Source organism: Hirundo rustica, chromosome 10 (genome assembly GCF_015227805.2).
Source record: "Hirundo rustica isolate bHirRus1 chromosome 10, bHirRus1.pri.v3, whole genome shotgun sequence".
In the NCBI taxonomy this organism is placed as follows: Eukaryota; Metazoa; Chordata; class Aves; order Passeriformes; family Hirundinidae; genus Hirundo; species Hirundo rustica.
Genome location: NC_053459.1, coordinates 12,067,295 through 12,094,585, shown reverse-complemented (window position 1 = coordinate 12,094,585; position 27,291 = coordinate 12,067,295). Strand labels below are relative to the sequence as shown.

Genomic DNA, 27,291 nt, shown 5'->3' with positions numbered 1-27,291 from the left:
GTGGGATGAGGTTGTCTTTGCATGTGCATATTTCATTTTGTTGCACAGATGCCCACGGACAGAGGGTTTGTTAAAAGAATACATAATAACTATAATAGGGCACCACTTTTTTGAATCAGTCCTCTCAAGCAGCATGGCCAAGCGCTGTGTGGATGGTGAGAAGCCATCACTGCAGTGGTCCAGCTGGATTTGGACAGGCTCCCTGAGCCTTCAGCGCATCAGCTCTTCTGGCTGTGTGAGCATTTTGTTGTGGAGGGTGATCTTATCAAAAACCACAAACAACAGCTCCTACTAAACTCCTCAGGCCATCAGTCACCTCACCCTTCCTCCCCTGCTCCTCAACTCCCTCCCTTTGGAGGAGGTTGAACTCCCAAGAGCAATGGGGATAAGTTTCCTCCAAGGAAGCAGACATTTGTCCCTCCTGTCCTGTCCCTGGCCGAGCAGGGCTGTCACAGCCTGGACTCTTGGGCATCGGGGGGCCCGATCAGCCACGGTGTCACCTGAACACAGCGTGTGAATAAAAAATGCATTCAGCTCTTTAGTCTGCTGCATTTTTGGAACATTCAATTTCTTAATACATTAAAAATAAAACAATGAGTGGCTGACAAAGTTATTTTAGCATAATTGCCTAAAGTTATTGCCATTCTGTCTGACAAAATTAGGGAAAAGTGTTATCATTGCTGAAGGGTAAAAGCAGTCAAATTACAGAAAGCTAGTGATTTGCAAGTTAGTTCATGATAAAAATGTTAAACCTGAATTATTTTGTAATAGTCTTCCCCCAATATTCATGACCAGTTTCAAAATATAATGTGCCAGTGTCTGTCCATACAAAACCACAAAGATTGGGAACACAATACCAGAACCCAGATGTCGTGGCAGAGGACTTTGCTGACCTTTAAGTAATGAAAGCATAGCCTTTTACTTTAATAGACTTTGGCATGATTATGATTCCGTCCTGGTTAACTACAAAATGTGCGTTATTATGAATTTTATCCAGGTCAGCTGTGTTAGGATCAGGATTTTAAAACATTCACAGATAACTTCAGTAGATTACACAAATCATATACAGGATTTGATAGTCTGAACAGCAAAAATAATTATTGAGGCATTTCAAAGGACTTGTGAATTCTAAGTGTGAATGTAATGATTATATTAAAGTCAAAGAATAGAAAAGATTTGAGGATTATTTTTTGAGCTCCTTGAAGTAAATTTTCTTTTTACTTTGAAAGCAAGATGACTAGATTAAGACACATCACAGATAAAGCACCTTGCCAAGCAGGCAGCCTCCAACCCGTCATCTCTGCATTACACGTTTTTACATTGTATTAAAATCAGCTGCAAATACACGTGCTAAGGGAATCACAGCCACAATCTTTAGCATATTAATAAGCCTTGTGTGATGCATTAGGAAGGCAAAAGTTCAACTCTCAGTCAGATCAAACACATTCTTGTTATTTACAGTTCCTGGTGTTACCATTTGCCATACCAAGGAGCCCTACTGGAAGTAGCCCTCCCAGTGATTAGAAAATTGAAGTAACTTTTAATCTTGACTCCCACCCTACGAAGGGTTGCATTAATGGCTTGCTCAGATTAGCCTGCTGAGCAGCATCACAACCCAGCACCAGCTCGGTCACCTCCGCCAAGCTCTGCTGCCACAGAGTGCTGAGAATCACCCTTGTTACCTGATGGAGGAAGGAAGCATGGGAAAAACCCACATTCTGACACAGAAAAAATCCATCCATACCTTGTGCTTCTGGAAAGTAAACACCACCATGTCCTCATGGATGAGAGAATCCTCTTAGTGTGAGTGCAGTGAAGCTTAGCAATAAAACAGGATTTGGCACATTGTTTTTCTGAAAACCCTGTATTTCCTACCAAATCAACACAACTAGTGAATGCACAGGTTGCACAGGTGATCAGGAACATCTCATCCTGGGTCAGTAAACTCAGGGTGCTACCATATTAAAGATGAGGTGAGGAGAAGTGCTGACACAGGCGGCAGACTGAGAAGCCCGAGTGGTATCGCAAACTGGTTGTGATACACCTAAGTTGTCGCCATGACAATCACCATATACACAGTAAAACCATCCTCTGTTTGCAACAGCAGCTCCTAGATGAAGCATGGTTTGTTAACTGCTTATCATCCATTTGGACTACACCTGAAAGGAGTACTGGAATTGTTCCACCAGAAAATTGCTGCAAAAGCTATGTTAGTTAAGCACAAGTGTTTCTAATAGAGTTAAAAGCAGGATTCAGTAAAGATTTCATATCACAGCTTAAAAATCAAGGTTGTGAAGCAAAACTAGCTGGACAAAAGCATTGTAAATAATACATTAAACTATCTGTCTGACAAAAAAGCCCAAACCAACAATAAATGATCATTTATGGTAAGTGCTTCCTACTTAAAATGCTATCTATTACCTATGTGATTTTACAGCCTGCAAATGCTTCTTATCTACCTGCAGTATTTCAATATCCCTTTCAATAATGTTTTTAAAGTACCAAGAAGGAAACAAAGTGCCTTCAATTTGAATTAATGAGCAGGAGAGAGTGTAGAACACCTATCAAGGTGCATTAACAGTGCCCTTTCAGAAGCAATCCTGCATCACAGCATACTGCACACAGCCACAGAAACCTTTGTTGCGCTAAGATTTTTTACTTGCATTGCTGTCCACACACAGCAATTCTGTCCTTGGAGTATGAGACCCAGTGAAATGAGAAAAGCCTCCAAAAACTTCAGATTAGAAGCACTGTACGTGTAGTCCTAAAATTCATATACTGCAGGCATCTAAAATCTTCCTGCTCATTTTGCACATTGGCAGGATCTATACAGAAAACTCTCCTAATCTTCACACCCAGTCTAGGTAAAGCCATAGATGTCACTTTCATCCAATCCCTCACACTTCAAATGTCTGCTCAGAATATATCCCATGTTTTATTCCTATGGTAACTTTTCTCTTTTTTGCTAGATACATGAAATAATTCACCTGCATTTTCCAGTATGCAACAGGGAATTCTGTAGAGTTAAGCCACAAAGACCAGACCTTGAATCACATCTCTTGTCTCATTGCTTCCCTCAACATCTCCATCTTTTCCTTCACACTCTCTTCACATCACACTTATTTTTCATTAAGTTCTGAAAAACCCAGCTTGAATTCCAGTATACTCTTGAAGGTAATGTCAGAAACAACGTCAACGATCACCAAAATCAATGAAAAGCCATTAGAAAAATTATTCCTCATTAAGAGGTCACTGTAAGGGATTGAAAAATGAAGTTACAATAGCAATATTGAAAAACTGTCTGTTAGAAAGCTTATTACACCAGTGTACAAATACCAATATACAGCTTTATCTCCCCGCTCCATTTTTATCTGTTGTCTCTCACCTTTTACTTCAAACTCTTGGGAACAGAACTTACATATGCAGTAGTGAATCTGGAAAAGGACACCCATATTCACTAATATTAAGATATAAGCATAATCAGCATATGCTCAGGGAACATTTTCCTGATATGAACATGCAAGAGGATGTCCCAAGCAATCCCCACTTCAGCAAAGCAATGAAAAAGTAACAAAAATCTTCCTGTTCATACTGATCACTGACTCACAACTGGAAAGGAAAAAGGGAGGGTTTGAAACTTATTTTCCTTATCATCAGGTCACACAAAATAAATACAAAACAATCCTGCATTAAAAAAAAAAGAATTAAAACTGCCCTTATTATGGGACAAGGAATTTTATAACTGACAAAATAAGAAACTGTTCAAGGCAAGATTCCCTAGATTAAAATAAATTTAAAAATAAAGGAAACAAACCACACAAAGCTTAATAATAAGTTGGGTGGCTTTTTTGTTTTTTTTTTTTTTTTACATTATAGAAGATGGCAACAATTACTGGATTTCCATAATGGAAATTTATTTATGACTTCCAGTTTCTTAAACAATTTCTCTCTAATAGTAAAGCCCAACTGTTTTTGCATAAGGCCGTGGTATTTTACTAACAAAGTTGGTGTGTAACAGACAATTATTACTGCAGTGACAAGACTTAATACACATTACAAGAGAATTTCAAACACTGAATGAAATATCAAGTTTTGATAACTGTCATCCTCAAAAGAATGTTAATGCCATCACTTCTGGATAAAAATAAACTGCCTGAAAAAATCTGTGGTTTACTTCATTTGGTAGACTGAGAAATCCATCAGCACAGCATGCCAGCGTCATAGAAAATTAATGTACCATATATCAAAGTGAGAGACCACAATATGTTAAAATTTAATTAAATGGCCATGTTTCTAGTAAATCCAAACAAAGAGCTATCTTTTATTTTGTAGTCACTGACAAGAAAACACTCAGACATGCATGTGAAAGTGCATAACAAAGCAACAAACATATGTTGTCTTTAAATTAGGTTATTATCTCCCCAGATTTTCTTTCTCTGGCACAGAGAGTCAAATAGCTAGATGTGAGCTCTCTTTAATCAGCATTTTCCATGGGTTACCTTGGAATGGTGCCCACTTATTTAGGTGTCTTATGTACGACTTCTTGGTGTTTAGTTCCTCTTTAGATTGTAGGAAATGTTTATTGGGGTAGAGTTCAGAGGTTTAGACTTCAGTTCAGACCCTATATGTGCCACTAATGCCTGAATACCTTGAGTATGAAAAAAAAATTCATTCTGAAGGAGTAATTTTTTATCCCAAAGCTTCCTCTGCTTTCTCTCTCTCACTGGAATTATTGAATGTAGCAAGATTAGATTTGTGGAACAGAGAACAAAGAACCATGGAGAATGAGTTTCTTGGTTTATGTGTTTAACAACTCCAAATGTGCTTTCATACACTGCAGGCCCTCATCATAGAGGAATATTGCACAAAAATGAAGATGAAATAGATTTCTACTCACACTTTGCTGTCAGTCACCTTCAGCCTGGCTCGGTCTTACTTCTCCATCTCTTTTCTTTTTACTGCCTAAATGAAATATTGAGGAAATTATGTTAATTTAGTAACTCTGAAGTTACTCTAATTTAGTAACTCTTACACAACAGAACTGAGACAAAATTAGGTTTCTATACTCCCTGTTATCAACCACAGGCACTTTTGGAACGTCAAAGGCATAAGAGTTTCAGTATTTAAAAATATTGCTGCAATCATTTGTTTAAATGTGGTCTTGCATATTCCAAAATTTCATGATTGGAAAAAAGGGCAAAGTTGTCCTTTTGTTCACAGGGATAAGCCTAACGCACACTGAAAACCTTTGAACTATGAATAAGTGGATGAGCTTTCCCTAATGCAGGTTATCACTAGGTTATGGCCATGACCTCCAGATAAAAAATCCAGTTCTTTCAATAACTGCAATAATGGTGCCTTAAGATGCCTAGAATGAATATTTTTAGTTGTCTCTTAGAAGAAAAGAATTAAGATGCTTTCACATAAAATACTTTTCCATATTCCACATGAAAATCCAAAGTCCTGCCAAAAATTACCCTTCATTTGTCCCCATCTTCCAAGCAACCTATTTTGAAAGATTACAGCTTTCCTTAGAGTTTCTTGATATAATCAGCTATTTTAATTATTAATCACATATTTAGTTAAATGAATGTTTTCTCAATCTCTTTTGCTAAGCTAGATGAGGTTAATCTGTATTTAACCTTTTATAAGACCATAAGAATTTTTTAAGTTTACTGCTGGAAAACAGAAAAATAGTAGCCTGGCTTTACTTTACATTTCCTGATGTAAAATAATGAAAATAAAGGTTTAGGGCTTGTGTAGACACCTGAAGAAAACAGACACATTTTTAAGAGGGTTTCCGTCCCAGCAGTTCCTGTTTTTTTCCTCTATTACAAATGTTTTGTAAAATTTTGATCATTCAATTTTAATATCTAGAGACAATAGAAATACAGATTAGAAAGTTCAGTGAAGTGCTACTAGTCAGGTTTTTCATATGCTAGGTAGAATACAAATACAAAGAAAATTACATAAACACTATTTTTCATGGAATAGTGTGTGTAATTACAAAGGATTACAATCCAAATAAATTATCTTTTGTTCTTGAATTAGTTATGAAAATGTGGTGGCACACCACAACCATACAGAAATAATGAACCTTCACAAAATGGTTTGTTAAGAGAGAGAAGGTTTTGTGGTCACAACCGTAATTTATTCAGAGCCAGAACAAATTCTCTTCTGGATTGTTCCCTCCCCTCTTTTTTCTTTTAACTTTGTCATTGAAGATGGCAGATATTTTGAAAGTTCAATGTCACTATTAGAGGATATCCAAGTTCATATACTTTTATACTTCAGATTAGATTTAGTCTTCTTTTTTGTGCTTCTGTGAACAAGTGTTCTAACTAAAAAACCAACCTAACCAAACAAACAAACAAAAACCAAAACAACAAAAAGCATTTGTAACCTAATTTATAGCATAACTAGGAAATATGTGACTCTGTCTATTTATATAAAAAAAAAAATCTTAGAAACATTGTTTTCAATTGAGTGAATTCATTATAATCTGCAATACATATTTATAATTGATCACATTGCAGGTGGTATCTTGGGATAATCTTACTTAATTTTTATATTAATAGATTTTAGGATGGTTGCTAACTTCAACGAGATCTTCTGTCATTAAGTGTAAAATGCTGGACAATGTCATTAGTGCAATTAATTAAGCAGCTAATGCATTGTGAGGAGAATATTCAATTATACCTCACTGGAATTGCATACCAGGAGTGTCATAACCAGGTCACTTTGAAATGCTTGTATCTATCATTACTACATCATTCAGTGCAACAGGGAATCTGAACTAAATCATCCAGTGACTATTCAGCCACTAATTTCCTATTTCAGCCTTGTCTGACATATATATGAATATTATTTCCCAATTTCCCCCCTGAACATGTATCCCATGTGAACATTAAAAGCAGACTTGGTACAATGGTTGGCTTGTAATAAAAAATGTGGCTACTTTTTAATGTAATCTTTACCAAGAGAGAACTGTTAAACAGGAATATCTAAAGGTGGAAAACTTTATCCAACACTTCATATCTGTTTAAAGAAAACCTGCTTTAAACCTGCACCTGTGGAATGTGCTCATCAAAATTACTTTAAGACAGGATATTGTTGCTCTATCCTATTGCACAAATCTATGAGACTTGAGATGTTTAACACCTTTTCCAGAAATTACTAGAAATCACAAGAAGTCAGAAATCACAGAATTTTTAAACAGTATGAAGATCAAAGTGGTTGAAGACATGAAAAGATTTATAGAGATCTGTTGATTGGAAGAAATGTGGGTTGCAACCACCAAAGTAAATATTTCTGAATAACATTCAGGAAAATGATTTAGCAATGACAATTAAGCTTTTACAGATTATGCTGAATTACAAAACTGATTTCTGCTTTGCTTGTTATTTTCCAGGACTGCCTGAATGGAAGTTGTGGTTACAGGTTTTCTGGTGTAAACTTCTTTCACCCCAAATATTCTGCCAGTAGAAGCTGATAGTATTTGTGATGTAATGTAATGTAAATGTCTAGTTCCAAGAAACTTTTTAGTGTGTTTATTTCAATAATTGACTGCTAGCCATCCCTACTACACCCAATAAATATCCATGACCTGATTTATGGCTATATTGTAAGATTTCTTGTTTAGAATTTTCAGATTCGTCACAAGACAGATAAAATTCTAACATCTAAAATAAAAATTAAAAATATAAAGCCCTACCCCATAGAACAATAGTTTTATATTTCTATATTTTATTTAATCCACCATTTATCTCAATTTAAACAAAATGAGTACCTGCAGCTGAGTGGAAGAACAGTGCAATGACAACTTTGCATTCTGCTGCTACCAAAATTTAAAAAGTAACATGTAACACGTTGAAGCACTTGGTTTAATGACAGGGAAAAAGGAAAGAGTTGGTTTCCGTCAATTCCAAACTGATTTTTAGTTATTTCCCTCTATAAGTGTCTTTATATTGTGTTCTAAATTGTTTAGATTGTGTTCTAAACTGTACAGTGGCAACTTTGAAATGTCTGAGTGTTTTTGAAGCTCTTCAAATGGAAAATGTCCTAACCAGATATTTAGTTCTCAGGAACACATGGCATTTTCCAGTTAACCTGTTTCCTGCTCTCTAATTCTGTTTATATGTCTGTCACTCCTAAATTGAATAGCCATTAATATTACCCCCTGATTTAACAAAATGAGGTGCGTATTGTCACTTTCTTACCATGTGCTGATTTCAGTAGGTGTAAAGACATGGCAATATTTCATACTTTCCCCAGCTATTTCTAGAATATTGCCAGACAAAGATTTATTTTTACTTTTTCTCTTACATTTCAATACCATGAAAGATTGAGATTACTTGAGGTGCCATATCTGTATTTACCCTCTCAAAACTATAGTTAAATTATACTGGAATTCCAGTGACCTGTATATTTATCAACCTCTTCTGCACTCAGTATGCAGATCAGCATACCACATACTTAAGGCTGTTACAATCAGAATTACTAGGAGATCTTTAATTAAAATGGGATCCCATGATTCTTATGGTTGTCATGGCAACTCAGGCTAAATAAAATAATCTGAGTGACACTACATCAGCACTCTTTGTTGTTTTTAATGTAGGATTATGATTGCAATCACTATATTAACAACTGTGCTTACTTTATTAGCATGATTTATTTCTTCTTAGGAATACAGCCTTAGGGATACATTTTAGGCTGCTTATGTTCCAAGCAGACAGAATTCATTATATCCAGTCACTAATGTCAAATGTGTTCCTGCCATATAACTGACCTCAAGATACTGAATCTGCTGGGGTTCTGATAAAAGAAGAGTATATTTTTAATAGAATTCTGATATTCTATCTTCTCCTGCATATTTGAAAAGAACCGAGTATCATGGCAAGCATCTTTTATAAAGGTTATAGTAAAAAATTATGGCAATCTTTAAAAAATAGACCACATAAATGTTAGATTTATGACTTTGTGTGTTACCATGCCACTCCATTGTGCCTTTGACACCGGGTGACAATTTAACAGTTCACTTCCACACAAGAGACTTAAAAACAGAGATGAAGCTGTACAGATATCAAGGATTTGAGTTCATTCATGATCCAGGGAGAAATCAAATGGTAGCTTCTGTGAATAGTAAAGAGATATGCATGACTTGCCACTTAGTGATGGAGGAACAGTGCAGATGGAACTCATGGCTTTATACTTAAGTTGCATAATTAGCAGCTCACAGCAGGACAGATGAACAAGAAGGATGAAGCTGCGCCATAACATCCAAAATTAAAGCCTGATCTGTCCATGACACAGTTCATTTCTTTGAATTCTCTTGGATTCAAAGAAATGTGAACTCCCTTCAAAGCTACAAAAAAAACCACATTACAGAAATTGTCAGGAATGACATAAGTTACATTTTCTCCTAAGGTTCAATCTATGGTTTGTTGTTCTTTAACCCTGAAGAATCTTATACGTTGTCCTAATATACGCACAAGTATAAATAGTGCAGATCACTCTGTCAGCAGCCACCACATCATGAAGAACAGTATCCATAACTGAGAAAACAAAACATTGCAGGGGAATTCAAAAATGCTGCCCGTCCTTTAAACACCTTTTGATATGTGACAGCATATTTGTCACGAAAGCGGCACTGCACACAGTCAAAACTGGCACACAATTTTTTATCACCAATAATGTTATTTATTGGTGATCGCTTGATGGATGTCTTAGTTTGGCTTTGCTGGTTGATTCTCAAGGTCATTACACCTCTGCTGGTGCAAAGTGCAGGCAACTAAAGAAGCTCACAAGAATTAGAATAGTGAAAGTTCAAACACAGAAACTTCAGAAAAATTTGCTTATAGATATTTCTGCCAACATTTAAATGGCAAAATTTATCTTGCAAATATCTCAAGACAAAGAATTACTAAGACAAATTGTTACTTTTCCATTTCTCTCTAGATCCCTCAAATATGTAGAGATTTTTGGATCTCATCAATACTGAAAATTCCACAGAAAGGGCCTTGGGTGAAACCAATTAAATATGCCCTTCAGCTCCTGAGAATGATTGGAACTATGATTAATTCTCCATTAATTAATGTGCTTCCATTGATTAATGTGTTTTCATTGCTCATTTCTTCCCACAAAATGAAAGAAAATCCTGTTTATAGAATTCCATCGTAATTTTATAGATTCATACATAGCAGAAAGCACTAAATATTCTGTATATTACGAATTGGAATGGAGATGGTAAATATGTGGTGCTGGATGAAGGCTTGGTATCAGGTCACCAAAGGAACCACCAAGTATCTAAAATTTGCTTGTATTTACCTTCAGAACTTCGCTTACACTAACACTTTGAAGACAGATTTGTGTAGTAAATTAACACTTATCACCACACACTGTTTATTCAGTATATTTGATTAAACCGTCACTTCATTTGAATATCAATCAAATTACACTTTTTGCTCTGAGCTTCAAATTGGATTATTTTGCACACACAAATCTGCAAAAATTTCTTTGAAAAAAATGCAAGCACTCCAGAAATGAGAAGCAAAGAATGAAATTTAATGTCTTCGTCTATTTTAGAGACAAGTAGAAAATTTAACTAAGTTGCAGGGGGACTATGATTTTGCAAAATGCATCAACAATGTGAGGATTTGAAAATTTACTCAAGCTCACACAGAGTCAGAATGCAGGTTTTACTTAAACACAGCTATATTTTTCCAAGTCAAGAACAAAGATAATTCAGTGCCCCATTTTTGCTGATGTTTGCCATCTGCACGCGGTGGGCAGGTAAGCTTAGAAATCCCAGCCGGGGTTGTTCACTTCCTGTCAAACATCACAGGAACTATGGTTATGCATAGCACTTCTGATTTCTCATATTTACAGGTCATTTGCTTGCTTGTTTGTTACTGTGACAACTCAGGGTTGTGGCAGTCTGCCCTTCACTTGAACTGATCCAATGTTTATTAACAGCCTGAATGAGGGAGGTCAGGGGTGAGTGGGACATGAAGATTCACATCCTTTTCCAAAGGAAGCAGTATACTGCAAAAAGCATTTCAAATATGTAACAAATCCTAATATTAATACTTCAACAAGAAGAAAGCTATATTCAATGGAATATTTTCAGAGGAGAATCAAAATGTAGCTCCTAGCAAACAATATTTATCAAAACAAAAAACAAAACAAACAAACAAAAAAAAAAAAAAAAACCAAAAAAACCCCCCACCCAAAACATTTTTCGAAATGTCATCGTATATATTTTTAGATGCCTGTTAGTACCAATTAAATGAAATTACAAGTTATTAAGTCAAATGAGATTTTCCTGCTATTCTATTCATTTGCAGTGTTATCTCCTCTGTACTTGATTCAACTACAGTCAATCCAAACTCTATTTAAAGCAGAACAAAATTGCTGTTCTCTCACTGTGTTTCTGAATTGCTTGAGTATGCACATCCCATGTTTTGAAAAAGCACTCACACAGCAATATCCTATTAACACAAATAATACATTAACTGAGGTGTTGTCACCTCTTCTGACTGACAAAAATGTACCACGTACCTTGCAGTGAATTTTTTCAGTATGAAGTACACTCGCTGTTCTAAATAGCTAATTTAGAGAGTTCAGGAATTAAAACAGCCTACTTACTTTTTTAGTCTAACTAATCAGCTAGATTTTACATTCCACATTGTTGTACAGGAAATACCTAAGCAGACCAAAATGTAAACATAGGTATGTCTCCACAAACACATTCTTTTTGTTTTCAAGAACTTTCAAGAAAAGTGTATTTTGAAAATGGACCCTTCTCTTCTGTTTAAACCACTGTTTTATGATTATTTGCATCCACCAAAAAACATGGATAGTTAACAAAAATACAGATAAAGGAATTACATACAGATAGGATTCCTGTGCTGCTGTGCAAACCTCTTCCAGGGCTGCAGGAAAGGGCAGAGCAGCCAAGGAAGAAACCAAACTGATGCACAGCATGGTCTGCACAGCTCATAACTTGGAATATCTGAGGAAACTACTCCACTGTATTTATGGAAAGAGGACAAAAAGAATTAAATAGAAAAATTCTAACATTGAAAAACTAGTCTCTAATAGAAGATACAGACTTGCATCTAAGAGTGGAGGAAAATAAACTGTGAAGTTTTTTATGCATAAGCTCTGAAAGAGAAATGTTAAGTACAAAATTAAAATGAGTAGATTTTGCTTTGGAGGCAAGAAGAGAAGCAGAGAGTTCAAGAAGACCTATTACTGGAAATTAGACCTTCTCCAGTGGAGATTCTGGACATCCAATGTACGCCTCCAAAGAAATGCAAACAGAAGTCAATTCATGCTCTTCTGAGATAAAAGGGAGCTTTGCCAATGAGATGAAGTCCACAGCCAGCAGAAAAATCAAATATTTACAGAGAAAGGCTTAAACTGCTCTGCCAGAGCCAGCTTCAATAGGAGTAACTCCACTGATGTTAATAGTGCTTTAGCTGACAACTCAGTAAACTCTGACGTGAAACTGCATCACCTGTGTATATATGAGGATCTCAACATTTTCATTCGATCCCATTCAGCTGCTCGTATTTCTGCTCTGAATATTACTTTCTTAATATCTTCAAGTCTTTTTTGCGTAATAAATTAAAAGCCAATTGTAATGTGATAAGACCTTATTTTTTCCTTTGACAAAAAGAAACTTAGAAATCTGCCAGTGTTAAGTAAAACTTATTGTTTCTTAAAATTGCTGCAGACAAATTGCCTACTGCACAAAAAAAAAAAAAAAAAGGAAAGAAAAAAAAAAAAAAAAAAAAGCCTGCTGCTCACCAAGGTTCTCATTCTGAATGTATTTTAAATTCTCACTGACAGGTGACTTCATCAATGTTAACTATAAGAATGCCACTCAGTCTCAGTAAAAAAAATGAAAGAGAAAAAAATCAATACTGTCTTCACACTTTCTTTAGTCAACAATTTTTGGAAGCTAAGTCTCCAACCTTACTTTTTCCACTCTTTTTGACAAATAGTTTAAAAATATTTAAGGAAAAGTGTCCAAGTAGCCTAAAGTTAAGTTTGGATATACTTGGATATTGAATGAGCTGGTACAAAACAAACTATGAGCTGGTTTGGGTTTGTTTTTCAGTGTGAGTAGCACTTTCAATCAAGCTGTGTGAGAAGGCAGAACTGGGTATTTTGGCTGCATAGAGGGCAGCAGACATCCTCCAACAGATATTGAATTATTTTTGAGCTGGAGACAAATAGATGCCCCAAATTAATGCTTAGCTGATTTATCAGACAATATAAGGAAAGACTTATAATTTTCACCATGTCTAATATGTAGCTGTGTCAGTATTCCAAAGTCACAGGAGTTCTTATCTTTTAAAACTTTTATTTATTTATTTGGTGTAGTTTTAGAAGCATCTTCTAAAGCAGAAGTCCTGTTTGTCTGTGCTGACTTCAACATGTGAAAAAGGAAACAACCTAACAATATTAATGAAACCATGACCAAATATAGCTAATGACTCAGAAAATCAGAATATAAATTAGAAATTGAAAAGATGCAGGTACAATTTAACTTTGTACAAGTAAAAGGGAACAGTCCTAACATTTTTATAAGTTTTAAGAAACACTTTATGTGCCTGTCCTAAAAGCTTGGCCCATTCTCATACACCACAACTTGCAAGGATTTAAGAACTTTTTCCTGCTTATGAAAATCTCTGCATGAATGTGATAAAACACAACTCTGCAATAGAACACTGCATTATAGCAGAGCCCTGATTCAGCAACTCCCCATTATTAAACAGCTGCCTTAGAAATGAGGTAACTGTGTTTTTTATTGCCTCCACTTTGCCTTTTTTGGGAGTAGTAAGTATAAGAAAGCTAATTCCCATACAAAATTGTAAAGTGGGCTAGGTTTGGTTAAAATCCTGTTCCCTTGATCATCCCAACACATGCACAATTCACTCTCCAGCCTTAGTTCTTGCTTTGAGTTTAGAGTTCAAGCTTAGTTACAATGAAGAATTTCAGTCAGAAGTTTATTTTTCTATAAAATAATTTAACTTCTGTTTAATTGAGGGTGTAGAATAGATGTCATCAAAATAATTTAGTTAGGAGCAGAATATAAGGAAAGAAATTGATTTGACAAGCTAATAGTTTTTTTCAGAAATATTTACAGCTGTTCTTAACACCCTTCTGTCACTGATCTTTTATTTGAATCTCCCCAGGTGAGGAAGAGGCTGTCTGGATATTTCAAACTAGATATGGTTTATGATTTTCTTCTGTAAACTCAGTGGGTCCATTTCTGTAAAGGCTGTCACATGTCTAGTTCATCATAATTATGTTGTCAAAAATAGTTCCTTCAACATTTAAGCCTGGTTTTAAAAGAGCAATAATTTTAACAAATGAGTTCTGTGATGCTTTATACAATTCTCAAGCTATTTCAGTTTGCATGTCCAATGCAGAGGTGATGTATCCTCAAAGCAGGTTTGCTAAGTGTAAGGCAGTGCATGTCATGGGAAGAGAAATAAGCCAAGAATTCATTCTACACCACAGCCAGTGGCACTCTTGGCATGACTGATGGTTCAAAAGTACATTTTGCTTGCTATTATTTCATGTTTACTGGAATATTTATGATTCTGCTTTGTTGCATAGTGATAGACAAATTTCATGGGTATCTTGCAACTTCCTAAGGGTATTAATCTAGCTGTGTGCTCCTTTCCTTTCAAAATACCTTTAAACTAATATTAACATTGCAACAACAGAGGGACAGAATTCCCCTCTCTGCATACACCCACCTTGCTTCACTCAAGGCCATCATTTCTGTGATGGTTACTGCACTCTCAGGAATTAAAAAAACCAAGAGGTTTGGAAATGGCAAACTCAGATTGGTATTTCATGGCCCAGTATAATCCAGTGCAGGAAACTGATGCAAAACTGACTCTTATTTCTCTTCTGGGACTGGGCACTCCCAGTGCAGTTTCAACCTGTAAATAAGAGCTAAGGATTCACTGCGACAGAAAGGGAATATGTTTGATCTGCCTTAGGTCTTCACCTGTGGCTGGAAGTGGAGTGGGGACCCTTCTCCAATGTCCTCAGGAGTAGATGTGAGTCTGCATTCCTTCACAATAAACAGACAGAGCAATGGTAAGAATGTGTAATATTTCCTCCATAGCAGTAAAATTCATGCTCCAGAGTTCCTACCCCCAAATTTTGCTACACTATTTTAACTTATAGATTCTCAGCTGTTATATGTAACTGGAATTCTGTTACAGAAAAAAAAGTACCAAGCCATACATTCACTGAAATGGACCATACACTGATAAAATTTCTCAGCTGATAGGTGTTTTAAAATATTCCTTAATTTCCATATTACTCTGAAAAGGAAAATCCTCAAAATTAATAATTCATTTTAGAATGACATCAGCTTGGTTATAAAATACAAATAGTCTTCTGCCTAAATGCAGTGACTCCTGGGGTGTTATGCACTTTTGGATTAATGTCAATTCTTTACCTCTTCCTGATTCTGACTTTTTCCCTTTGCCCTGGAGCTGTACCTTCCTGTCAAAGTACGAGCCGCAGCTCCTAACACCACCTCCTGCTGGCTTGATTTATATTATTTTCTTCTCTTATACCTGGTAATAAATCTTTTCAAAGAACAGCACTCTAGCCACTGACCAAAACTGCCACCTTCTTCATAATCACATTTATTCGGTTTCTAAGATAAGATCTAGGACACACAATAAAGGATAAAGAGGCCTTTAAGCAAAAGAGTAAGAAAAGTCTTCTCTTAAATAATTCCAGTATTTATGTCAGGTAGCTGAGAGCAATAAAAAGAATAAATCCTAAATTACCACAACCTGTTGATGTTGTGCCTTAGTTGGGACAAACTTCACCCCATATTTGAGAATTTGAGATTTAGAAATCTCTGGCCATTTTTCCCTTGCCAATCCAGCACCAGAATGCAAGTTAGGAGAGGACTGGCAACAATGAAATAACTTCTGGATTACTTTGGGGTTTAATTTTATTGATATTCTGCAACATAATTATCCCATTTTTAAAAGGCACTCTCTTAATTATTTTTGTTTCTTTTAATACTATTCATTTGAGCGTTATATTTCAGTGCATAAGATGGAAACACCAGAGTGTTTCCAAAATGTAGTTCACTGCCAGGCGAATGTGCTGGAACATTTTCATTGCACAAGGGCAGCAAAACTCCTTACTCTGGCTAATTGCAAATGTGCAGGGGCAGGCTATAATGTCTCTAATCTCCATAATACAGTGTTATTTCAAGTGGGATGGTCATGTTTGAATATAATGTGCCTGTATCCAGCACATGATACTGCAGAGACACTCGCTTGGATCTGCTTTATGGATTTTCCACTACTTCTCTACTGCTGTAATACAGTTTTTTAGACCTTTGCCAAACATTTTCCTGCAACATCTTGAGAAGTGTATGGTGCAATACTGCGGTTTCAGAGACAACAGCAGATGAGACAAAATCCTGGGGGGATCCAGCATGGCTTTCCATAGGCTTGGATTGCAAAGTTAAAGTTCTTGCTGTTTTTATGACAGTAATATTTCTCATTAAGTAGCCAGCCAGTCCATGAAATCACTGCAAAAGTGTATTTTTTGTATGAAATTCTATTATTTAAAAATTCCTGACTATCTAGGAAAGAACTACTGCTATTGGCTACAAAAACGTATGGCTCACTGCAGAGGTCTGTACTGTTACAGGCAGTGAACTGTAGAGGATTATGCATAAATTTGCAAACAGAAAGAACAAATACTATTGTTTTAAGAGACAGTGGAAATATCTCAGTAAATAACTCCACCATTTTCATTTGACAGATGCTTATTTTGGGACCTGGTACTGCACTTATCTTCCTGCGAGTGGCGGCCAAACTTCTTTCTCCCCTTCAGGACACTATTTTAAATAGGCAGTTTAATTACTGCCCGCGTTGACTAGTTTTCTGCAGGGTAGATGCACTCTGCAGTTGGTTTAGGAATACTGAGCCTTTGGCAAGGAGCAAGCATAAAATTATCTTTGGAATCTTGCCCCTGGAAAGTATTTCTAGATACCTGAAGCAGACAACTGACAGCTTTATCAAAACTTGGGAATTTGCCATGATCTAAGTATTGGAATTACCGAGGCTGTCCCTAAAATCCATGGTCTTTCTGATGGGTAGATAAAAAGTAGGAGCACAGAAATTAAGCCAGGCACTCATTTCTTCTGAAGGTATATTCTTCAATAAATGTCAACATGTTAAAGTTATCAAGTGTGTTAGAGGACACCTTTCAGGGAGTTACTAAGATGTGCTTTACATCCACTGATGGCTTTCTTCTCTTGTTAAGTTCTTCATTACTGAAATGAAATATTTTTGCATTCATTACTTGCTAGAATCGCAGAAAGAGTGATTTCCTAAAATTTAACCAAGAACTCACTCACGACAGAGCCTGTACGCAGCTCAGCTCCCCCCTGAGCAGTGTGGAGGTAACTTGGAAGGCCCACACTGGAAGACATCAGTGGTTTGAAGGTGGCCAGACGGCCAGATGGAGTTCATAGCTGTGAAATCTTACACACAGTCCTGCTGATAGGGCTCATTAGCTCCCCTGAGCACCACAGCACAGCAAAACTCAGCATCTGCACCCAGATGGCTCAACCTGGACTCCAGTGAGGCTGTCCTCAAATCACTTTCCCAGCCAACAGGTTCCAGGTCAATTCCTCATAAGGTTTCTTCACATCCACTCAGCACATTCACGAGTACCTCCCCCATCCTGCACTCCCTGCTCAGCAGGCTGGTTTCTGGTTTTATAACACCAATTCCAGAATCCAGCAGATGCTGTGAATTAAACCAATAATGATGAGAGCAAGAAGTTTCTCCCATCAGCTTGTGATCCCTGGTTGGAATCTGCATTGCTATCAAAAGTTTGGTTTACTTAAATATAATATTTTGAAAATGTTTATTAAGAAAAAGCTACATTCATAATACAATGATTTAATTGTAAGTGGAACCAGAGTGTCAAAAAACATGGTAAAGCACCACAGAACTCTTACTCTCCACATGTTTGTCATCAGAACAAAAGCAGACTGAGAGTCACAGTCATTTACCACATTGTCTTGCTCAACAAAAATTTGTAGGATGACATACTAAGTATTAAAAATGGTCAGTGTTTATCTATCAAGCAATGCCACTATAAATATTAGAATTTATTTCACTTATTATGTTGTCAAAATCACCTGTTCCATTGGCATTTAGAATTGGATAAAAGCTGAGACATTTATCTAAGTGCTACTTCCAGCAGCACTTAGATAAATGTCATTCCCAATGCCCATGTGCCCATGCTGGGTTGGCCCTTGCATTGCATTCCCACAGGAACAACTTTATATAATCCTTTAAATAGAAGTAAAAGATATATATGTGTGTGTTTGTGTGTATGGAGACCCACGAAGTACTTCAGATATGGAGATTTAATGTAAAAACAAATGAAGGTTAGTGTCAAAAAAAAATACATCTCCAGAAATATTTGTTCAATTTTTAAAACTGCTCCAATAACTATTGTAGGATATTGAGGAGGAAAAAAAAAAATAGGAGTCCTTTTTTAATGGAGCCTTCCCTTCTCCAGGATGTCCAAACCCAACTCTCTCAGCCTGTCTTCACAGGAGAGGTGCTCCAGCCCTGTGACCTCTTTTGTGGCACTCTGCACACATCATTCTCATGTTGGGGACCCCAGAGCTGGATGCAGAGCTGCAGGTGGGGTCTCAGCAGAGCAGCACAGAGGGGCAGAATCCTCTCCTCCTCTGCTGCTCACTCTGCTTTGGATGCAGCCCAGGAAAGGTTTGGCTTTCTGAGCTGCCAGCACACATTACTGGGTTGCATTGAGCTTCTCACCAACCACCCCTCCCAATGCTACAGGAAACATTAAACACGCAATCGAGCAACCTACATATTGCTATCAAGTAATACTGTACAGTGGAAAGCAACCCCTTGGTTCTCCCCCTAAGGTTACATCAAAGTTTCGAGGCCAGAAGCACTGGATCAATTGTGTTCAAGGTTGCTGTATGAAATTCAGATCCAAGTGGATTCCGTGCCGCTGGAACCCCTGCGTACGTTTCCTCTCATCTTCCAGGATAACCAGCTCTTCCTGCTGCACAGCAACAGCTGTGGCCCTCAGCCCAGCACCCAGCTTATCTCACTTATCTTCTATGATTTACCACCCCTGCCAGGCACTGAGGTACCACACCAACTGCCTCGGGAAACGCGAGCCACGGTGAGACCTTCCTCACGACAGCCGTGAGGACAACACACCCGCGATTTCAATAGCAGTGCTTCTGCTCTTTTATAAATAAAGGCACACATGGCTTGAATCCCTCAAGCGTGTGGAGTAGGAATAAAAACATCAAAATTAATGAGCTATATTTAAAAATCAGAAGAAGGGCAGTGTCTGCGTTTGTAAGGTGCTGACATTCAGCTCAGACCCAGGGTCAGCTTCGGAATCTATAACTGGAAAAATGGCCATGGCCTCCCCCAGGGGAAAAGTGCAGACAGATCCTAAAAGAGTCAGTGAAACAAATCTTATACTATTCTTCCACTGCAATGCAGATACTTGGAGAGTGAACATATTCTAAAATATTATTTCTATTGTCCAGTATTAAAATAATCTCTTTGAACATAATTAATTTTACAGCCATACACTTCTAAATTTTTTTATTTTTACTGAAATTTTCTTGGGTTTTTTTAATATCTTTGGAGACAACAAACAAAGCCATATGCTGCTTTATTAATAATCTTGAGCTGAAAAATTGAAATTGCCAAATAGATAATACAGATTTATCTATGAGCAACTTCATAGTTTTAGAAGCAAAGCATCCTTGAAAAGTGTTGAGTATTTATTAAATACTTTATTAAATGCTTTATTAAAAACTCAGACATATATAGAGCCTGATCCACTACCATCCTTCATGTCCCCAAATTCTTTACATATCAGTCAGGAAATTTTAGATGAATTTCTAGAAGTAGCACCAACCAATTAAATATTGAGGCTTGACTATTTGCTGTAAAACTCTTCTGATCTCAGTGTCACAGACCTGAAATTACTTTAATAATTCATATGGGCATGCATTCTATTTCATAGTCATATATTCTGGGCATTTTGAGAGGACAATATTTGTCCTGCTCAATTACAGAAAATGTGAAATTACAGAGCACCAGAAGCAAATCACCATGACAGCACAAACTGCCCTACATTCACTGCGCTGCATCCCCACTTCTCATAGAGGGCAATTAATGAGAATGCAAAGTATATGAATATCCGAACCAAGAAAAACTCACTCTTTTGGGAAAAAACTTGTGACACAGACAAGATCTGATGGGTCACTACAGAGTTTAATGTGTCAAAATGGAAGAAAATGTGAGAACTCTTTGTGAATAATCTTACAAATTTTTCAAGAGGCCTTCTTCAGAGTTGTCATTAACATATCAAAGCCGCCTGGAGCCAATTAGTTATGTAAATGATATTTAAAAGTATACTAATAACAAAGTTACATCCAGCTTTAAAATTTTTACAGGACAAAAATTTATGTTATCTCTTACTTTGGCCTTTCATCTCCCTTAACTAAACAGTTTATCGTTTTAAGGAATTACTCAAGTTTCTTTGAAAGGATTCATTATCTTCACCACATAAGATGCTCTGCATTCTTTTTCTTTCCCTAAACCAGTTATCATAGTAGCCACACTTGTAAGGTTTTTGTAAGATCACCACAACCTCGTTTGAAATACTCAGCCTGAAAAGGGAATTTAGATATTCAGTGTGTAATAAAATAGTCATAAAATACTGATTTTTCTTGTTTCTCTACATGACAGCCTATGAATTATTTTTTGTTTTATTTGCTACCAAACAGTTACCAAAAAGCCATCTATGGTAACACGACTGATGTCAACATCATTTTGGAAAAAGAAACTAGAGCTTTCTATTGTATTAGATGTCCACTATTGCCACTTGTGTAATCTCTAAAATACTCTGCACTTATAGAAAGTGACAATTAAAGCAATGCCGAAGTGTTTCAGTAACTCAGAATCCTTGTGTTACAGATGCTCCCTCATTCCTTCTCTGCTTTGTTTCCCAAGGCTGCGGGGTCACTGTGCCAAACCCACTCACACAAGGGGACAATGGGAGCAGTCTTTGGCAATGTGAGCACAAGTTTGTACAAAGATGCCCTAACAGAAAAACAAGACACTTATTAAGCTAATTTCGCTGTCACTTCTAAGCTCCAGATGTAAGTACCCTTACAAAATCACAAGTTGAGTTTAAATAATGTTCAGCACCACCTTAGAAGTTAACTGGAATTAGATTTAGTCCTCAACAGAAAGATTTAATAGCATCTCAAATACTGGCTTTGTTTGCTTTGCATTTTGCATCCAGAATGCAGAGAGTCAAACCCTTCAGGCAAAGCTTTTTCATGAAATGATATATACATTGAAAAGAATAAATGCAATAGAGTGATTTAAGCAGCAATGCTGCTGTATTTTTTCCAGGCAACATGCCAAATTTAATCAGTTGGCTTCCTATGCCTGCCTGATTTGATAAGGAATAATAGCTACTGACGGTACCTGATAGCGAGTGGCACAGATTATAGTATCCGAGCTACTTTTTCCTTAAAAACCAGCCAAACAAAACCTTATCAGAAATATTATCTCTCATGAAATACTTTTATATAAAAAAAATCAAAACTATGATCAATCAACAGCTAGCAAATATATACAATTTGAATCACTAATATTTAATTCACCATTTGCTGTGAAAAATAAAGATATTTGCAATGGAGAATAGAATATGTTCTTCTGACTAAAGACTTACAGTGACACCAACTAGAAGCTGAGTAAATTTTGGAAAACATATTATTGGTGTGAGCATAATTCACAGTATTTTAAGTAGTTTGACTAATTACCATTTATTTCCACTAAAATAGAATCCATCAGGACCTGATGCCATGCCAACAAAAGTTCAAGGAGAGATACAAATTGACTTAAATTAGTTTTGGATCAAGAGCATAGCTCTGATTTCAGCAGAGAAATATAACTACACGTAGAATTTTAACATAGTTCTGTCCATCTAGGAAGTCACATACTTAATATGCATTGAAAGTAAATTATCTCAAAACTAACCCCATAACTCCCTTTTCCTCCTTACCACCTCTATGTTTATAGCTAGAAAAATGGACAATGGTGATGAAAACAAATGGGTTCAAACACATGATCTAACTCTTCTTTGGACCAAGGCCCCCCACACCGTTACTGGGAAGAGGTGCATTACACAGAGGTCAGACTGTACTGGAACAAAACCTTACCTCTGCCCTCAAAACAAAAAATTAACTGTCCCAGAATTCCATTCTCTTTCATCAGTTTTGTCAGAATACATCTCCTTTAAATGTTCTGTTTGATATCAAAGGGCTGGAACAAACAAACCACAGTTAAATTAATATTTTTACTGATTTGCTTCTGTCCAAAGTTATAACCATAAATATAAAGATAATTCTGAAATGTCTGAATTTCTTACATTTTGTTATGATTGAAAACAGTTCAAAGAAACTCAGAATTTTGCCCAGTGAGTCAAATAAAACCAGAACCTTTAGATGAAAGGATTCTAGATATGACTAGTATTGCTAACTGAAGCACCTCCAGATGTGGTGTTTCTCAACTGAAATCTAGAATAGCTTTGCCAAGAGGAGAAATACAAGTAGAAGTTTTTCTGTTCTTTAATGATATATGTGTTTGACATCTTTATTTCTGAATAGTTTTCTTTGCTTTCCACCTTATCTACCCAGAGAGAGATGTAAGGACCCTCCTCAGTCCCTGCAAGGGAAAAGATCCCGTCCCTGCACTTGTATCCTCTTCACATTGGGACCTTGATTCCAAAGAGGTGCAGCCATGTGGAGATATGCTCCACAATGTTTTACAGCATTAGCTTCTCAATGTAGGAAATTCATGTACATCACATACAGTTCACACTGCTAGTTCACGTTGGTAGATGACAACGAATGTCAGTACATTAAAAGTTTACTAGAAGTTCACATTTAGCACTCAGAACTACTTAGGAAAGTCACTGATTAACAGCCTTGTAGGGATGCAGAAAGTCTTCTGCTGGTCCAGCCCAATGCAAATGACCGAGTTGGTCTTTATTTAGTACATGCTGGAGCCTGGCTGCCAAACATGATAAACACTTCCAGCCAGACGATGATTTATTGCTCCTGTGCCGCTGTGAGCATCAGGTACAGAAATGCAGCATGCAAAAATCTAAAATCAGAAAGGTGTCATTGCTCTAGTTCCTAGCAAAAGAACTATTACTGTTATTTCAGAAGACTGCTGCCATTAAAGTAATTAAACACTGACAATTTTGTTCACTCCCTACTTGAGATGCCTGAAGTTAGATTATATTACAACCTCCTCTATTTCTAATTCCCTGTGCTGTATAACTCCCATTCAAAAATAAATCTTGAAAACATAATTGATTATCCAGGACAATTCAAGCTTTCATTTTCAGTTAGGAGCTGAGGTGGCAGACTGGGCAATGCTGATGAATGCTAAACAGCCTGTGACTGATTTTGCATGAACACTCTGCCAACCCTATAACACAATGAAGTATATTGAAAGTGGGAAGTACAAAATCTATTTTGAATTATACGAAGACTGTTCTACACTGGGAGAAAAGAATTAACCAATTAATTTCTAACTCCACTAAAAGCTAATTTCCTTTAAATTTTTTATCTTTTTGACAGTAACATTACTCTAAGGGAAAAAAAAAATAAATCCAAACCTATTTAATCAGGTTTCAGACATACTTTCCTAGTAGATAATTCTCTTATGTCCAGGTAAGTCTTCTTTAAACCTCATTACCATCTGTGAAATATTTCCCCAACATCTTGTGAGTGGTACTTACATAGAAATATCAAATGTTTAACTCTTTCACAGATAAGTCCTCACTGCTGTAACTTTAGGCTTGCAATTAATTGCTAATACATTAAGGAGTCTGTGTGGGAAAGCTTGAGGTTATGAGCTGCCCAGAATCCTGACCAGAAACAAGCTACTTGTAATAATTTGAGGATAGTTCAATGAAGTGGATTCTACCAATCCTGTAATGAAATGCTGAAATGCCTGGTGGGATAAATGCTAACACACAGGTAAAAAATTTACTTTTTCCATTTAATGCTAAATTTCCTAATTTTATTTTCTTTTTTTTTTTTTTTTTTTTTTTTTTTCTTCCCACAATGGGAAGAACAGGATCAAACTTTTTACAAAAATAATAATTTTAAGCAACTTTATTTCAGTGAATATACAAATGACCTTGTGAATATGCAAGTGACCTTGTCAATATGTTTTATTTTAACAAGCTGAAAATCTATCCTTTAATTTTTTTCCTCCAGTTACACAAAGGAATAGCTAAGCCAACAATAAAAAAATATGCATCTGTTTCAATATTGTTTCATGAATAAAAATCAAAAACCTAGGATCTCCCAAAGTATTTGAGATTCCTCCAGTTAGCACTCCAATGGAAAAAACTTCTCTCCAGTTTGAAAAGTTCTTCAAGGATTGTCAGAAATAACGAGAACCAGTGAGCTCATTGAGATGGAAGACCTATATGGAAATTTATTCCCTGATAGACACGAGCAAAGAGCTCCCTGTTTTCTTGATGCTACAAGACTGAAAAACATCTGAGGCAAATGTCATAATGGGGAAAAAAAAGAAAGTGGTAGGAGGTTGGGGGCTACAGCAAAAGGTGGAAAAGTGAAGGTAATTATAAGAATACAAGTAAATACTGCATTTGTTTTAAAGTGTTATTTTAAGACAGTCTTTGTGCATAGGAAAGTAGGGCAGTACAAAACTGATTATTAACATTGCAAAAAAGAACAAGTCCATTACAATGACCAGAATATGTACACTATTTTGTTACTGTTCCTGAAATTATCTGCATTCTGATAAAGCTCCATGAACCTAGACTGAGCCAACAAGATACTCAAGACTACCATGAGGGGAGATGTGGGATCACCAGAAGCTCTCCTCCAATTACTGCTAAAACCAAAAGGAGATTGCTGACCTCTAAATATCGAGTAGGACTCAAGAACTACCTCGAAACGGCATATTAAGCACATTGTATGTCCCTTAGCATTTGCTTTATGTTTGGCTTAAATGCACACATATTTAGAAAAAGGTAGTTTATTCACAGTATTGTCAGCATAATCAGCATTCTTTCCATTATTATAACATTTTTCCTGCCATTGGTGATGGCTGTATGGGAAGAACTCCCCCATGGAAAAAAAAATAAAAAATACAGTGATGATTGGATGGATATAATAGGTGGAGATACAGAAATCTGCTTTCCCTCTCTAGGGCTTTGTACAGTCTATGTTGCATGAATTGCCTACTTTCAAAAGAGTTGGAGAAAATGAAGCAAGAATGAGACCATTGGATGGCTGAAGTGACTGATTAAACTCAATTGAAAATATGGGTGCTTGAAAGCCCTGTGTGTATGAAATTAACTTTAAGAGAAAAATGTCATCCTTCCCCATCCCCCTCAAAAAGATTCTCTGTTGAGCTAAGTCTGATAGATTTTACTCTGAGACATCAAGTACCTCCTTAAAGACAGTGGAAATAAGGCTCTTATTCTATGACAGGGAAGGTTAAATTGAAGCACTCTTTTTTGTATTTGACATTTACAAACAGCAGAAGTCATGCAGTAATGAAATAATAATGAAATTATAAATAGGTTACTCTTCATTTAAATTGCAAAGATGTGCTTTTCTGCCTGCCTCAGAGGTCACACATGTTGGTGTGTAATGACCTACCGAAAACATCTCCTTAGCAAAAATGGAAAGTTCAGCGGGCACTTTTATGTCCAATGAAAACTTCACCTTACAGCCTATGTAATTTTACAGTATAAGGTTTAACTTCAGATTTTGTAGTGCCTTTTAAGCTGCTATCCCAACCTGCTTGACTACTGTTAATTAATTCATCTTCCTGAGCCCTAAGGGATTAAACAGCTTGTCAAAATTAAAAGACAGTAGATGGCACAATGAGCAATAAACTAAAAACATTGTTTGAAACCTCAAACCTCTTTAAGTAACGGGGAGAAACTTCATACACACAAGAGAAGAAAAAAAAAAAAAATCATTAAATGTATTTAATACTTTGCTCCTATTGCTGTTTATTTCTGTATATGCTAAAAGATATTTCCTCAGAGCTGGGCCTGCTGAATTGCCTTGTGAAATTTCTGAAGTGGCAGAGAATTATCTACCCGCAGTAGTTGTTCCTCCCAAGTGTGTGAGACGCATTCTCACACAGCATTTAATATTCCATACACAGAACGTGGGATGGATTTTCTATTTTGGCTGAATAAGAGCTGAGGAAAAAAGAGCACTGTCTTGGATTACAGAGAAACTGTCCTATTACAAAGGGGCACCTCGTGAGATTTTGGATACTCATTTTTCATTTAATCAGTTCTGACAAAATAATCTGCAAAATTCCATACATGGCAATTCAAAATAATTGACCTGTGGGCAGACGAGGACATTTATTTAAATGCTAGCTTTTCTGTAGATGCTCAAATTAAAGTCTTATTTTGAAAGCCTATTTTAGCCCTACTTCTAGTAATATCTTAATTAATAGACTATTGAAAATAATTCAGGACTTCACTGTGAAAATCTGACCACTGAAGTATTGCGATTTGAGTAATTGAAAAACTATAAAAAAACTTCTATAAAATCAAAAGTATGCTTTCACTTCAAATAGTAATGAATTCTAAGTAATATTAAATAAATAAATAAATAATTTATTTTATCAGAAATATATTTTCTTGGGCTCAGGATAAGAGAAAATAGTTAAATTTTTTACAGAAGAAAAATAGGAATGACCATATGGTCAAAGCTCTGGGACAGCATGCTGCATATAGTGCCCTCAATTTTAAAATAATATCTTTGTCTTCTTTTGTGAGCTGTCTTGCAAATCAGCATCCATTTCTGTAACTTGTTCATGTAATCATACACCGATACCAGGTAATTTCTAAAACAATTTCTTTGTCTCCCTACTCTGGCTGGGATATGTGAATGCTGTTTTCAGGCTGCCAAATAGTAGAAAAAGAGAGAAAGAGAGCAATGTCGAGTTCACCAATTCCAGAGTGTAACCAGCCCCAGGCCCAGCTCCTCTCTGTCACAGCACTTTCTGCTGCACCTCCCTACACATGGAACAGGTGTAGCAAATCCTCCTTCTCCCAGATGAAAAATCTGTTTTATCTCTTCAGACTATGAGCTCTGCAGAGGAG

The 27,291-nt window shown here is 36.4% G+C and overlaps 1 long non-coding RNA gene across 1 annotated transcript in view; it reads right to left on the bottom strand.

Annotated features, from left to right (window-relative positions):
* Nucleotides 1-22,123: 22,123 nt before the first annotated feature.
* Nucleotides 22,124-27,291, bottom strand: part of LOC120757467 (uncharacterized) — a 167,984-nt gene continuing 162,816 nt past the window's right edge. Inside the window, exon 3 of the long non-coding RNA XR_009208201.1 lies at nt 22,124-22,430. This is a non-coding gene — a long non-coding RNA (uncharacterized LOC120757467). The remainder of the gene's footprint in view (nt 22,431-27,291) is intronic.